At 37.7% G+C, this 14,777-nt stretch overlaps 1 protein-coding gene across 3 annotated transcripts in view; it reads left to right on the top strand.

The window, feature by feature from the left end:
• AKAP3 (A-kinase anchoring protein 3) overlaps positions 1–14,777 on the top strand; it is a 50,191-nt gene that overhangs the window by 34,327 nt on the left and 1,087 nt on the right. The gene's annotated exons all lie outside the window — the stretch shown is intronic.

The following is a 14,777-nucleotide window of genomic DNA, read 5'->3' as shown; positions in this document are numbered from 1 at the left end:
TACTCCATCTAGTCTTCTATTGAACCTCTCTAGTGCTTTTTCAGTTTAACTATTGTATTCTTCAGATCTGTGACTTCTGTATGGTACTTTCTTATCTTTTCCATCTCATTGTTCGTTCTCACCATGTTTATCTATTCTTCTCCTGAGTTTGGTGAGCATCTTTCTGACCACTACTTTGAACTCTTTATCAGGTAAATTACTTATCTCCATTTCATTAAGGTCTCTTTTTTGAAGTTTTGTCTTATTCTTTTGTTTGGAATATATTACTCTGTCTTCTCATCTTGTTTAACTCTTTGTTTGTTTCTATGTATTAGGTGAAACAGCTATCTTTCCTAGCCTTGAAGGAGTGGTCTTATATAGGAGATGAAACTTATTATTCAGCTGTACCCTAGCTTTTGGCTGTTTCTCAGATCTTAGTGATTTTCTGATTAGCTTGATTTGTTCTTTTTTTTAACATAATTTATTGTCAAGTTAGCTGACATACAGTGTATACAGTGTGCTCTTGGTTTTGGGGGTACATTCCTGTGATTCATCACTTATATACAATACCCAGTGCTCATTCCAACAAGTGCCCTCCTCAATGCCCATCACCCATTTTCTCCTCTCCCCTGCCCCTCCCATCAATCCTCAGTTTGTTCTTTGTATTTAAGAGTCTCTTATAGGTTTACTTCCCTCTCTGTTTGCAACTATTTTTCCCCTTCCCTTCCCCCATGTTCTTCTGTTAAGTTTCTCAAGTTCAACAGATGAGTGAAAACATATGATATCTGTCCTTCTCTGACTGACTTATTTCACTTAGCATAATACCCTCCAGTTCCATCCACGTTGTTGCAAATGGCAGGATTTTATTCTTTCTCACTGCCAAGTAGTATTCCATTGTATATATAAACCACATCTTCTTTATCCATTCATCAGTTGGGCTCTTTCCATAATTTGGCTATTGTTGAAATCACTGCTATAAACATTGGAGTACATGTGCCCCTATGAATCAGCACTCCTTTATTCTTTGGATAAATTCCTAGTAGTACTATTGCTGGATCATAGGGTAGTTCTATTTTTAATTTCTTTAGGAACCTCCACACTGTTTCCCAGAGTGACTGCACCAGTTTGCATTCCCACAGAGCAAGAGGGTTCCTGTTTCTCTACATCCTCACTAACATCTGTTGTTTCCTGAGTTGTTCATTTTAGCCACTCTGACCAGTGTGAGGTGGTATCTCAGTGTGGTTTTGATTTGTATTTCCCTGATGATGAGTGATGTTGAGCATCTTTTCATGTGTCTGTTAGCCATCTGAATGTCTTATTTGGAAAAGTGACATTCCATTCTGCCCATTTCCTCATCAGGTTATTTGTTTTTCGGGTGTTGAGTTTGGTAAGTTCTTTGTAGATTTTGGACACTAACCCTTTATCTGATATGTCATTTGCAAATATCTTCTATTCCATCAGTTGCCTATTAGTTTTGTTGTTTCCTTCCCTGTGCGGAAGCTTTTTATTTTGAAGAGGTCCCAATAGTTCATTTTTGCTTTGATTTCCCTTGCCTTCAGAGACATGTCGAGCAAGAAATTGCTGTGGCTGAGATCAAAGAGATTGTTGCCTGTTTTCTCCTCTAGGGTTTGATGGTTTACTGTCTCACATTTAGGTCCTTCATCCATTTTGAATTTATTTTTGTGTGTGGTGTAAGAAAGTGGTCCAGTTTCATTCTTCTGCATGTTGCTTGTCTAGTTCTCCCAGCACCATTTGCTAAAGAGACTGTTTTCCAATGGATACTCTTTCCTGCTTTGTCAAAGATTAGTTGTCCATATACTTTGTGTGTCCAGTTCTGGTTTCTCTATTATATATGTCTGTTTTTGTGCCAATACCATACTGCCTTGATGATTACAGCTTTGTAGTAGAGGCTAAAGTCCAGCATTGTGATGCCTCTTATTTGGTTTTCTTTTTCAACATTGCTTTGGCTATTTGGGGTCTTTTGTGGTTCCATACAAATTTTAGGATTGTTTGTTCTAGCTTTGAGAATAATACCAGTGCAGTTTTGATTGGGATTGCATTGAATGTGTAGATTGCTTTGGGTAGTATTGACATTTTATTTTATTTTTAATTTTTTTTAACGTTTATTTATTTTTGAGACAGAGAGAGACAGAGCATGAATGGGGGAGGGTCAGAGAGAGGGAGACACAGAATCTGAAACAGGCTCCAGGCTCTGAGCTATCAGCACAGAGCCCGACGCGGGGCTTGAACTCACGGACCGCGAGATCATGACCTGAGCCGAAGTCAGCCACTTAACCGACTGAGCCCCCCAGGTGCCCCTTGACATTTTAATAATATTTGTTCTTCCAATCCATAAGCATGGAATGTTTTTCCATTTCTTTGTGTCTTCTTCAATTTCTTTCATAAGTTTTCTATAGTTTTCAGCATACAGATATTTTACATCTTTGGTTAGGTTTATTCCTTGTTATTTTATGTTTCTTAGTGCATTGTAAATGGGATCAATTTCTTGGTTTTCTGTTGCTTCATTATTGACGTATAGAAATGCAACCGATTTCTGTGCATTGATTTTTGTATCCTGCAACTTTGCTGAGTTCATGTATCAGTTCTAGTGGCTTTTTGGTGGAGTCTTGGGTTTTCCATGTAGAGTATTATGTCATCTGCAAAAAGTGAAAATTTGACTTCTTTGCCAATTTGGATGGCTTTTATTTTGTCATCCGATTGCTGAAGCTAGGACTTCCAACACTATGTTAAACAACAGTGGTGAGAGTGGACATCCCTGCCATGTTCCTGATCTCAGAGGGAAAGCTCTCAGTTTTTCCCCATTGAGGATGATATTACCTGTGGACTTTTCATATATGTCTTTTATGATGTTAAGGTATGTTCCTTCTATCCCAGTTTTCTTGAAGGTTTTTATTAAGAAAGGATGCTTTATTTTGTCAAATGCTTTTTCTGCATCTATTGACAGGATCATATGGTTATTATCCTTTCTTCTATTAACGTGCTGTACACATTGATTGATTTGCAAATATTGAACCAACCTTGCAACCCAGGAATGAATCCCACTTGATCATGGTGAATAATTCTTTTAATATACTTGAATTCAATTTGCTAGTATCTTGTTGAGAATTTTTGCATCTGTGTTCATCAGGAATATTGGCCTGTAACTCTCCCTTTTTGTGGAGTCTCTGTCTAGTTTGGGAATCAAGGTAATGCTGGTTTCATAGAATGAGTCTGGAAGCTTTCCTTCCATTTCTGTTTTTTGGAACAGCTTGAGAAGATCGGTATTAACTCTGTTTTAAATGTCTGGTAGAATTCCCCTGGGAAGCCATCTGGCCCAGGTCTCTTATTTGTTGGGAGATTTTTGATAACTGATTCAATTCCTTGGATGGTTATGGGTCTGTTCGAATTTTCTATTTCTCCCTGTTTGAGTTTTGGTAGCGTGTGGGTGTCTAGGAATTTGTCCATTTCTTCCAGGTTTTCCAGTTTGTTGGCATATAATTTTTCATAGTATTCTTTAATAATTGTTTGTATTTCTGTGGTGTTGGTTGTGATCTGTCCTTTTTCATTTGTGATTTTATCTATTTGGATCCTCTCTGTTTTCTTTTTGAGAAGTCTGGCTAGGGATTTATCAACTTTATTTTTTCAAAAAAACAGCTCTTAGATTCATTTATCTGTTCTACTGGTTGGGTTGGTTTTTTTTGGGGGGGGGGTTTCTATATTGTTTATTTCTGCTCTAATCTTTATTATTTCTCTTCTTCTTCTACTGGCCTTGGAGTTTATTTGCTGTTCTGCTTCTAGTTCCTTTAGGTGTGAAGTTATATTTTATATTTAGGATTTTTATTGTTTCTTGTGATAGGCCTGGATTGCAATGTATTTTCTTCTTAGGACTCCTTTGCTGCATCCCAAAGGGTTTGGATTGTTGTGTTTTCATTTTAATTTGCTTCCATATATTTTTAAATTTCTTCTCTAATTGCCTGGTTGACCCATTCATTCTTTGTAGGACGTTCTTTAACCTCCATGCATTTGGAGATTTTCCAAATTTTTTTCTTGTGGTTGATCTCAAGTTTCATAGCATTGTGATCTGAAAATATGCACAGTGTGATCTCAATTCTTTTATATTTTTTGAGGGCTGTTTTGTGACCCAGTATGTGATCTATCTTGGAGAATGTTCCATGTGCACTTGAGAAGAATGTGTATTCTGCAGCTTTTGGATGAAAAGTTCTGAGTATATCTGTCAAGTCCATCTGGTCCAGTGTATCATTCAGGGCCATTGTTTCTTTATTGATTTTCTGCCTAGATGATCTGTCCATTGCTCTAAGTGGAGTATTAAAGCCACCTGCAGTTACCAGATTCTTATCAAAAAGATTGTTTATATTTGTGATTAATTGATTTATATATTTGGAAGTCTCCAAGTTGGGGGCATAAAAATTTATAATTGTTAGCTCTTCTTGATGGATAGACCCTGTAATTATGATATAATCCCCTTCTTCATATCTTGTTACAACCTTTAGTTTAGAATCTAGTTTGTCTGATACAAATATGGCTACTCCAGCTTTCTTTTGACTTCCAATAGCATGATAGATGGTTCTCCATCCCCTCACTTTCAATCTGAAGGTGTCGTCAGGTCTAAAACGGGTCTCCTGTAGACAGCATATAGATGGATCTTGGTTTTTTATCCATTCTGATACCCTATGTCTTTTGATTAGAGCATTTAGTCTATTTACATTCAGCATTATTATTGAAAGATACGGATTTAATGTCATTGTATTATCTGTAGGTTTCATGCTTGTGGTGGTGTCTCTGGTCCTTTGTAGTCTTTGCAGCATTCCACTCACAAGGTCTCCCTTAGGATCTCTTGTAGGGCTGGTTTAGTGGTCATAAACTCCTTTAGTTTTTGTTTGTCTGGGAAATCCTTTATCTTTCCTTCTATTCTGAATGACAGTCTTGCTGGATAAAGGATTATTGGCTGCATATTTTTCCTATTCAGCACATTGAATATTTCCTTCCACTCCCTTCTGCCGAGTTTTAGTGGACAGGTCTGCTACTACCCTTGATGTGTCTACCCTTGTAGGTTAAGACCCGTTTGTCCCTAGCTGCTTTCAGAATTCTCTCTTTATCTTTGTATTTTTCCAGTTGCATTATGATATGCTGTGGAGAAGACCTATTCCTGTTAAATCTGAAGGGAGTTGTCTGTGCCTCCTGGATTTGGATGTCTGCTCCCTTCCCCAGATTAGGGAAGTTCTCAGCCATAATTTGTTCAATAAACCTTCTTCCCCTTTCTCTCTCTTCTTCTTCTTTTGGCACTCCTATGATACAGATATTATTATGTTTCATTGAACTACTTAGTTCTCTAATTTTCCCCTCATGGTCTAGTACTTTCTTATCTCTTTTTCTCAGCTTCATCATTTTCCATAATTTTATCTTCTGCTTCACATATTCTCCCCTCTGCTTCTTCTATCCTTGCTGTCACTGAATCTAGTTTATTTTGCACCTTATTTGTTTTGCACCTTATTTACAACATTTCTTAATTCATTGTGACTGTTTTTTAGTTCCTTGATCTCTGCAGCAATAGATTCTCTGCTGTCTTCTATGTTTTTTTCAAAACCAGTGATTATTCTTATGGCTATTATTCTAAATTCTTGATCAGATATATTGTTTTTGTCTGTTTTAAGCAATTCTCTAGCTGTCATTTCTTCCTGGAATTTCTTTTCAGAATTCTTCTGTTTCATTATTTTGGCTAGTTTTCTGTCCCTTATGTGTTTTAGTAGCTTGTTATGTGTCCTGTACCTGCAAGCACTACTATATTAAAAAGGGGTCATGTGATGTCCAGGGCCTGGCCCTTCAGGAGGTGTTTTTGGAGTGTGTTACATGTTAGCTGTTGTTGTGACTCTGGTTGCTTTATCTCCCTACTTGTAGTGGTGGTTTGGACCTTCCACCAGGTGTGCTTTGATTTGTTCATTGACATAACCCTTGGGACCAGTGGCTGCCCTAATCTGGACGAGGGGCCGTCTGGTTCAGTCAGGGTCAATCTTGCTCTGGTGGGTACACAGTTACCAGTCATGGATGGGTGTGGTGTGGCATAGGCATGTCCCACCTCCACTGTGGGCCCCTTGTCCATTCCCTGAAATCCCACCTTGTTGGTGATGGGGAGAAAAATGGCAAAACCCCATTCTCTCCTCCCCAGACTGGGTGTCCCAAACCACTCTGTTCAGACCATCTTTACAGTGCCATGCAGGCATGAGCAGGCCAGTTTGTTCTGCTCCACAGTCTCCTGTGCCCCCCAGGTGCTCAGCTGGGATTCAAACCCCAATGTCTTAAAGGATCTTGCTCTGCACACCCTGGTTTCAGGGAAGTAGTACTCCAGCCAGCCAGCCAACAAAGGGCCTCTGGCTCCTCACAGTGCCACATGTGTGTGAGCAGGCTGTTTTGTTCCAGTCCGCAGTCTCCTGTACCTCCCAGGTGCTCGGCTTGGATTCAAACCCCAGTGTCTTAAAGGATCCCACTCTGCATGCCCCAGTTCCAGGGTAGTGCCACTCCACCCAGCCAGCCAACAAAGGCCTCTGGTTGGCGGGCACCTGCAGGGTCTTTTGTCCTTGGAATGTCTCTGTGCCTTCTTCCCACAGCACTCAAGGGAGGGAATTGCTTTCTCTGACTGCAGACTGCACCTCTGAGCTAGTTACCAAGCCTGGGACTGGCTCCCCTCCTCCCCAGGTGCATGAACAGGGCAGCTGGCCCCAGTCCAGAGAAAGCCCTGCAATTAGAAGTTGATTCTTTCTCCATTTTGTCCATTCCCTGGTCCGTGATTTTCTCTTGTCCAAATACAATCCTACACTTCCACAGCCTCTCTCTTCCTTTTGTCTCTTCACAGAAGGGGATCCCTCCCCTCTGTTCCTATGCCACCCATTTTATCTCTCCCAGTTTGCAATCACATACCTATGGTCTGCCAAGTTGTCCCCGTGGGCTCTTGGAGATGTCTCTGCCACTCCGCAGCCTGTACTCTTGGAGTTCCAAGTCCTCTGGCCTCAACACTGCTGTGCTTGAGGGATGAGGGAACTTCGGGTTCCCCTATTTCACCACCATGTGGACTGGAACCTCACTTGGATTGTTCTTAATAGGTCCCAGTTGTTGAGGGTGTGCCCACATCTGTCAGTGTTCCAAAGGGAGGGATCTCAGACATTGCCTAGTTTCAGGTTAATTGTAAGCCAGATCCTCAGGCAGCAACTTTTAAGGTATGTAAATATACCCACAGTTGTAATCCCTGAAGACTTCCAGACCAGGAGATCTGGAGGTCTTCCTGGGCAATAGTTGCAAAATTCATGTATTTAGACATGTGCTCAAGCTCCTTTTTAAGAGATATCAACAAACTGTGGCAAGGCCTTTTTCACATGAAGACTGAAGATGTGTTTCAGTCTGCTGTCTGTGCGGTGCCATGGGGTGGTAGCCTGCCAAGGACTGTCTCTTTGTTGCAGACCCATAGGGCCCAGAAATGCAATTCCCCTTGGCCCCCAGATCCAGGTGCTCAAAGAGCATCCCTTTTGTGGTTTGTGCCTATCCATTGGCTGTGGCATGGTGAGCCATGGCTGCAGTGTGCAGGAACAGGGTGCTCTCACTGGAGCTAGCAGGCCTGTGGGTGGTGTGAAAATGATATCTGCCAGTATTGGCACCAACAAGGCAGAAGGAAAACACAAAAATAGCACCTGCCTTCATCCTGAGAGTCCCAGTAGGTTTCTGCTTCTGTGGCAGATGCTTTAATATTAAGAAATGAGTCTCCTTTGCATAAAGTCTAGGAGCCTTTCAAACTGTTGCTTTTGTGCTATGTTCCAGGATGAGTGGGTTTGTATACAAACCATTTAAGAGCATATTTTTCATTCCCTATAGCCATTTGGTTCTCCTGGGAGTAAACACTGTTGGTTTTTAAGGCCAGGTATGTTAAGAGCTTACTTCTCTAGCACAGTTCATTAGGGTTGGGTGTCTGATATGGGGCACAAACCCCTCACTTCTCAGGGACAAGCTTCATATTATGAGACTCCTCCTGAGTGTAGCTCATTGTGCATTTTCTTGCTAGACCATGTCTAACTGCCTCTCCTACCCATCTTGATGTGGTCCTTCTATATTCTCTTGTGGAAGCACTGTTCAGCTAGCTTTTGGGTCCTTTTCAGAGGGACTTATTCCATATGTAGCTGTAGATTTGTTGTGTTTGTGGGAAGAGGTGAGTTCAGGATCTTTTCATGCTGTTATCTGGAATCCTTCCCTGAAATCAAATTTTGAGGCTGGAAAGCATGAATACTTATTCAAGTTGCTGCTTCATGGTAATGTAGAGGAATTAAGGAATAGAGACCATCCCTACCACACATATACACATACACACACCACACACTTAGGGCTTTTGATAATTTCATTTCAATTGAGAGAAATAGAATAGCACCAAGTAAGTAGTAAGCATGGCACAAGAGGTTGGAATTATTTATAAAAATAATTCATCCTCATAGAAACCAGAGGATGTGGAAGAATAAGTGGTATTGGTAACCCTTGTAACTGGGTTACTTTGTTTATCTGATTGCTGAAAAGGCACAGGATTGTACAACATACAGAAGAGGCTATACTATATAAGAAACTCTGTGATTTATAAACTTGGAACTAAAGTGTGTCTATGGACCAACAGCACTGGCATCACCTGGGAGCTTGTTATAAGTACAGAATCTCAGGCTATATTCTTGCCCTACTGAATTAGAAACTCAATTTTAGCAAAATCCCCAGGCCATATGTGTGTACATTTAAGTTTGGGCTAGAGGATATAACATGGGGTTCCAATCCTAGATATATCCCTAAGAGTTCTTGGCAGGTTCTGTCTCTTTACAGTTTTTCCAGTCTGTAAAAGACAACTATTTTGATACACAACAATTAGTAGAGGGGCCTATATTCACAAAAGCTTTAGACTGAAGAAAAAAATCTAAAAAGGAGCGTAGGTTTCATGTGTATGATATGTGAAATGCTTTTGTTCTATAGCCATATTGTAAGTCAAACCCATTATATATAACATACATAACACATTCTGGTTTTATATTATTTTGAATTAGAATGTCTGTAATATACTTAATTAAAATGAAGCAACATACTTGCATTCCTCTTATACACACAAACACATACACACATACATACATCTTTGCCCAGTGTAAAGATAAAGATGATCATCTATTTTATTAAAGGGAAAGAATGGAAAGGATGGGCAACAGCATGTCCAAATCTCAACTAATAAGTAGGTTTGCATTGAATATCAGTATATTTTTAGTAACAGTTGTATGAAGTATACATCAAAGAAACTACCTGAAAATTATTTGAGATTTTTTTTTTTGGCAGAAGGGGAGATATGGAAATACTCCATGCTAATGCTGTAACACTGTGATGCCCATGAACCCAATTTCTTTAAACAAATTTGTATCCATATTTGAATAGATAATATGTATATAGTACTACATCCAAAGGCACAAAAGGCACAGTGAAATTAAGGATTTTTTCTATCCTTATCTCCCAACCCATTGCCCTCCCTGGAGAAAACGTTTCTGATTAATTTCTTCTTTATCCTTCCAGAAATACATATGCATATACAAGCAAATGCTTATAGGTATATATCTTTTCCTTAAGTCTATATATATATTCTCTTCCACAACATATTACCTGCCACATTTTTCTTACTGGCTATATATTATTGTATAAGGATATTTAACCACTCTCCTATATATGGACATTTCAGTTGCTAATATTTTGTCCAAAAATAATGCTAAACATACAGATTCAAATGTATCTGTATGTGCTAAATACCTAGGAAAAGAATTTCAAGATGTCTCAGAGAAATGTATTTGTATATTAGATATATATTTCCAAATTGCCTTCTATAGAGCTTGTACCAATTTGCACTCCTATTAAAACAATATGAGAGTGCCCATTTCCCATGCTTTAACCGATTAGTAAGTGCCAAATGTTGCCTTGTTTTGCACCTTTCTTATTAGAAAAGTTTGAGAGCCACTTGAATTTCCTTTTTCATGGATGAATTTTGTTCATAACCTCTGCCCATTTTTCTACTGGGTTGCTACTCTCTTTCTTATTGACCTATAAGAGTTTTATATATGCAAGAAAATTAGCCTTTATGATATTAAATACATTTTTTGTCACTTGTCTTTTGATTGGTGTTTTTGTTTTGTTTTAGTTTGTTTTGCCATATAAAATTTTTTAAATGTTTATGTAGTCAAATATAAGGCATTTTAAAATTTTGTTTCTAAGTTTCATGTCATATTTTAGAAAACATGCTCACTACAGGATGTTAACAAAAATTACCAATGTTTTCTTCTAGTACTTTTATGATTTTTAAAAATATTTAAGACTTTGATCCATTTTCAATTCATTTGTATATAAGGTATGAGGTAGGAATGCAAGCTCTTATTTTTTTCTAGGTGCTACAGGTTGTTGGTTCTTTTCTTGAATTTTCTGTTCTGTTACATTGAATTGTCCATTCCTAGTATTTTACTAGCATACTGTTTTAATTACTGCTATTCAGTAATGTGTTTTAATATCTGGTAAGTCTAGGAACTCCTTACTTCTCTATCTCAGAACTTTCTAGGGTACATTTCTGTTTCTGTCCCCCAGCCACATGTAACCATTTATGTTTTCCATCATCATAGGTTTACCTTTCTTTCATTTTCTATAATGGAGCCATAAAATATGCAGTCTTTTACATCTGTAAAAGACTACACACACTAAGCATATTTTTGAGGTTTTTCCATGTTGTAGTATGTATCAGTAGTTCATTTTTCTTTATTGCTGAATTTCATGAAATGGATATATAATGCATTTTGTTTATCCATTCATTAGCTACTGGAAATTTGGATTATTTTCACTTTTTTGCTATTATGAATAATGCTATTATGAATACTCACATACAAGTCTTTGTGTGGACACATGTTCTCATTTCTCTTGGGTAACAAGCAGTGGGATTGCTACATGTTATGGTTAGCATGATTCTTAAGAAACTTCCAAACTGTTTTCCAAGATAGCTGTACCATTTTACATTCCCACCAGCAGTGTATGTGGGTTTCAGTTTCTCCATATTTTTGTCAACATTATTTTTTTGTTATAGTTGTTATAATGGTATTTCACTGTAGATTTAATTTGATAGACATACATTGAAGTGACTAAAAATGTTAAACATCATTTTATGTGCTAATTAACCATTCATATATATTTTTGGTGAGTTGTCTGCGCGAATCTTTTACCCATATATTTTTGTTAATGTTTATTTATTTTAGAGAGCACAGGCAGGGGAGGGGCAGAGAGAGAGGGAGACAGAGGATTCTAAGCAGGCTCTGAGCTGTCAGCGCAGAGCCTGATGCAGGGCTTGAACTCATGAACCATGAGATCATAACCTGAGCTGAAGTCGGACACTTAACCAACTGAGCCACCAAGGTGCTCCTCTTTTGCCTATATTTTGACTGGGTTGGTTTCTTCTTAACCAAGTTACAAGAATTCCTTATATATTCTGGATCCAAGTCCTTTATCAGATATAAATGATTTGCACATATTTTCTCTCAGTCTACAGTTTGTCTTCTTACTCAATGGAGTCTTTTGAAGAGCAAAAGTTTTCAATTATAAGATCTAATTTATTTTTTCCCTTTATTGCTTGTGTTTTTTAATAGAAATTTATTGTCAAATTGGTTTCCATACAACACCCAGTGCTCATCCCAAAAGGTGCCCTCCTCAATGCCCATCACCCACTTTCCCCTCCCTCCCACCCCCTATCAACCCTCAGTTTATTCTCAGTTTTTAAGAGTCTCTTATGGTTTGACTCCCTCCCTCTCTAACTTTTTTTTTCCTTCCCCTCCTCCATGGTCTTCTGTTAAGTTTCTCAGGATCCACATAAGAGTGAAAACATATTGCTTGTGCTTTTTGATGTTATATCTAATAAATTCTTGCCTACCCCAGTGGTTCTCAACTGGAAGCAGTTTTGCCCCCAGGGGACATTTGGCAGTGTCTAGAGATATATTTTGTTGTGTCACCAGCTGAGAGGGAGTTGCTACTTGGGTCTAGTGGAAGAGGCCAGGGATGCTGCTAAACATCCTAGAATGCACAGTACAGCCCACAACACAGAATTACCTGGCCCATCACGTAAATAGGACCAGATTGAGAAACCCTGACCTAACCCAGCCATGAAGATTTTCTCCTTTGTTTTCTTTGATAATTTCAGCTCTTATATTTTGGTCTGTGATCCACATTGAGTTCATTTTTGTGTATAATATGAGGAAGGCATCGAAATTCACCTGTTGCATGTGGATATGAGTTGTCTCAGTATCATTTGTTGAAAAGACAAATGGAGAGCTGGCCCTTATGAATTATCTTTCCCCTTTTTAAACAATCACTTGTCCATAAATGTTGAGGTTCTAACTTTTTTTCAGTTGATGTTTCAATGATACATTTTTTTCAATATTTTTACTTTTAACTTACCTATATCATTTGAAGAGGTTTTTTTTTTTTTTTTTGTAGGTAATATATAGTCTAGTCATGTTTTTTTTTAATCCATTCTGACAGTTGGTATGTTTACATCATTTACATTTAGCCTAATTATTGATATGTTTGGATTTGGGTCAACTGTTCTAATTTACCTCCTTTTCCCCCATTTGTTGCCACCTTTTGGATTATTTAATTTTTTTTTTAGTATTCTGTTTTAATTTATTGTGTTTTTGACTATATCTCTGTGTTGTTTTTCAAGTAGTTTCCCTAAGGATTACAATATACATACTTTTTAGAGTCTATGTAGAATCAATAGTTGCCACTTAAACTGTGGTGTAGAAATCTTACTACTTTATAGGTCTCATTACCTTCTCCCTTACGTTGTAGTTATTTAATGTAATCTACATATATTAGAAAAATCCTTAGACAATGTTATTTTTGCTTTCAATTATAAAAAATAAAGTCACACCTCATTTTATTGTGCCTCACTTTGTTGTGCTTTGCAGGTATTGCATTTTTCACAAATTCAAAGGTTTGTAGCAACCCTATATCTGGCAAGTCTGTTGGTGCCATTTTCCCAGCAGTATTTGCTCACTCTGTGTGTCTGTGTCTCATTTGGGTAATTCTCAAAATATTTCAAACTTTTTCACTATTATATTTTTTATGATGATCTGTAATCAGTGATAAAAATTCACTGAAAACTCAAATAATGGTTGACATTTTTTAGCAATAAAGTATTTTTTAATTATGTACATTGTTTTCTGGACATATGCTGTTGCACACTTAATAGTGTAAACATACTATTATATGCACTATTATACTATTAGTATAGTGTAAACATATAGTGTAACTATTAGTATAGTGTAAACAATAGTGTAAACATACTATTATATTTTTTTGGTTTGACTCACTTTATTGTGATAAAAAAATTGACTCACTTTATATAAAGTGTGATATCACTTTATTATGGTGGTCTTGAACTGAACCCACAATATCTTTAAGGTATGCCAGTATTTTAAAGAACAGAGAAAATTTATTATTGAGATTTTTACTGTTTCTGTTGTTCATCATTCATTCCTGATGTTCCCAGTTTCCTTCTGACATAATTTTCCTTTTGCCTGAAGAATTAGAACACAATTTCTGGCCATGACTTAAAAAATGTTTTATTTATTTTTGAGAAAGAGAGACAGAGTGCAAGCAGGGGAGGGGCAGAGAGAGAGCGAGACACAGAACCAAAGCAGGCTCCAGGCTCAGCTGTCAGCACAGGTCATGATCTCACAGTTCGTGGGATCAAGCCCCACATCAGGCTTTACCCTGCCAGCATGGAGCCTGCTTGGGATTCTCTCTCTCTCTCCCTCCCTTTCTCTCTGCCCCTCCCTGGCTTGTGGGCACTCTGTCTCTCTCAAATAAATAAATAAACATTTTTTGACCTTATTCCTGATGTATAATTTTTGATACAGGATTCCGATTTGGCAGTTCTTTTTAGTGCTTAAAAGTGTTGTGCCATTTCCTTCTGACATTTTTGGTTTTTGACCAAAATATGCTGTCATTTGAATTATTCTTTTAAAAATAATGCAGCATTTTCTCTGACTGCTTTCAGATTTTTCTTTAATTTTCAGCAATTTGATTTTGACAGGTCCTAAAGTGAATTTCATTGGGTTTATCTTATTTTAGGCTCACTGAGCTTTTTGAATTTGTCAGTTATATCTCTTGGCAAGTTGGGGAAACTTTCATCCATTATTTCTTGCAGCATATTTTCTGCAAACTCTTTATTCCTCTCTTGGAACTCTAATGACATAAAAGCAAGGCCTTTGGCATTATTCCACAGGTCCCTGAGCTCACTTTATTTTTTTCAAAGAGGTTTTATTGAAGAAAGTTTAATCAATTTCTTATGTTGTTCAATGTGGTTTATTTCTATGAATCCATCTTTAATTTAAGTTAACTAACTTTTCTCTCTCATCTTCATTCAATTTAGCCCATCTGACAAGTTTTCATTTGGATTTTATGTTTTTAGTTCTAAAATTATATCTTCTCTTTGTTGACTTGGTCCTTCCATTTGTTTTAAGAATATCCATATGTTACTTTATTCTCTCTCATGGAAATTTCCCCCTTTGGAAAAGCTCCTGATACTTGGCCTATTTATTTTCCTTTTAACTCTTTCTCAGAGAGTCAGATGCAGAATACACAAAATAAAAATCTGGTTGTTTTTATTTGACAGAAACAGTGCAAGTGGGGGAGGGGCAGAGAGAGAATCCCAAGCAAGCACCACCCTCCCAGCACAGAACCCAATTCAGGGCTCG

The sequence above is a fragment of the Panthera leo genome, chromosome B4 (assembly GCF_018350215.1).
Source record: "Panthera leo isolate Ple1 chromosome B4, P.leo_Ple1_pat1.1, whole genome shotgun sequence".
Classification (NCBI taxonomy): domain Eukaryota; kingdom Metazoa; phylum Chordata; class Mammalia; order Carnivora; family Felidae; genus Panthera; species Panthera leo.
This window is presented reverse-complemented; position numbering and strand designations above follow the sequence as displayed.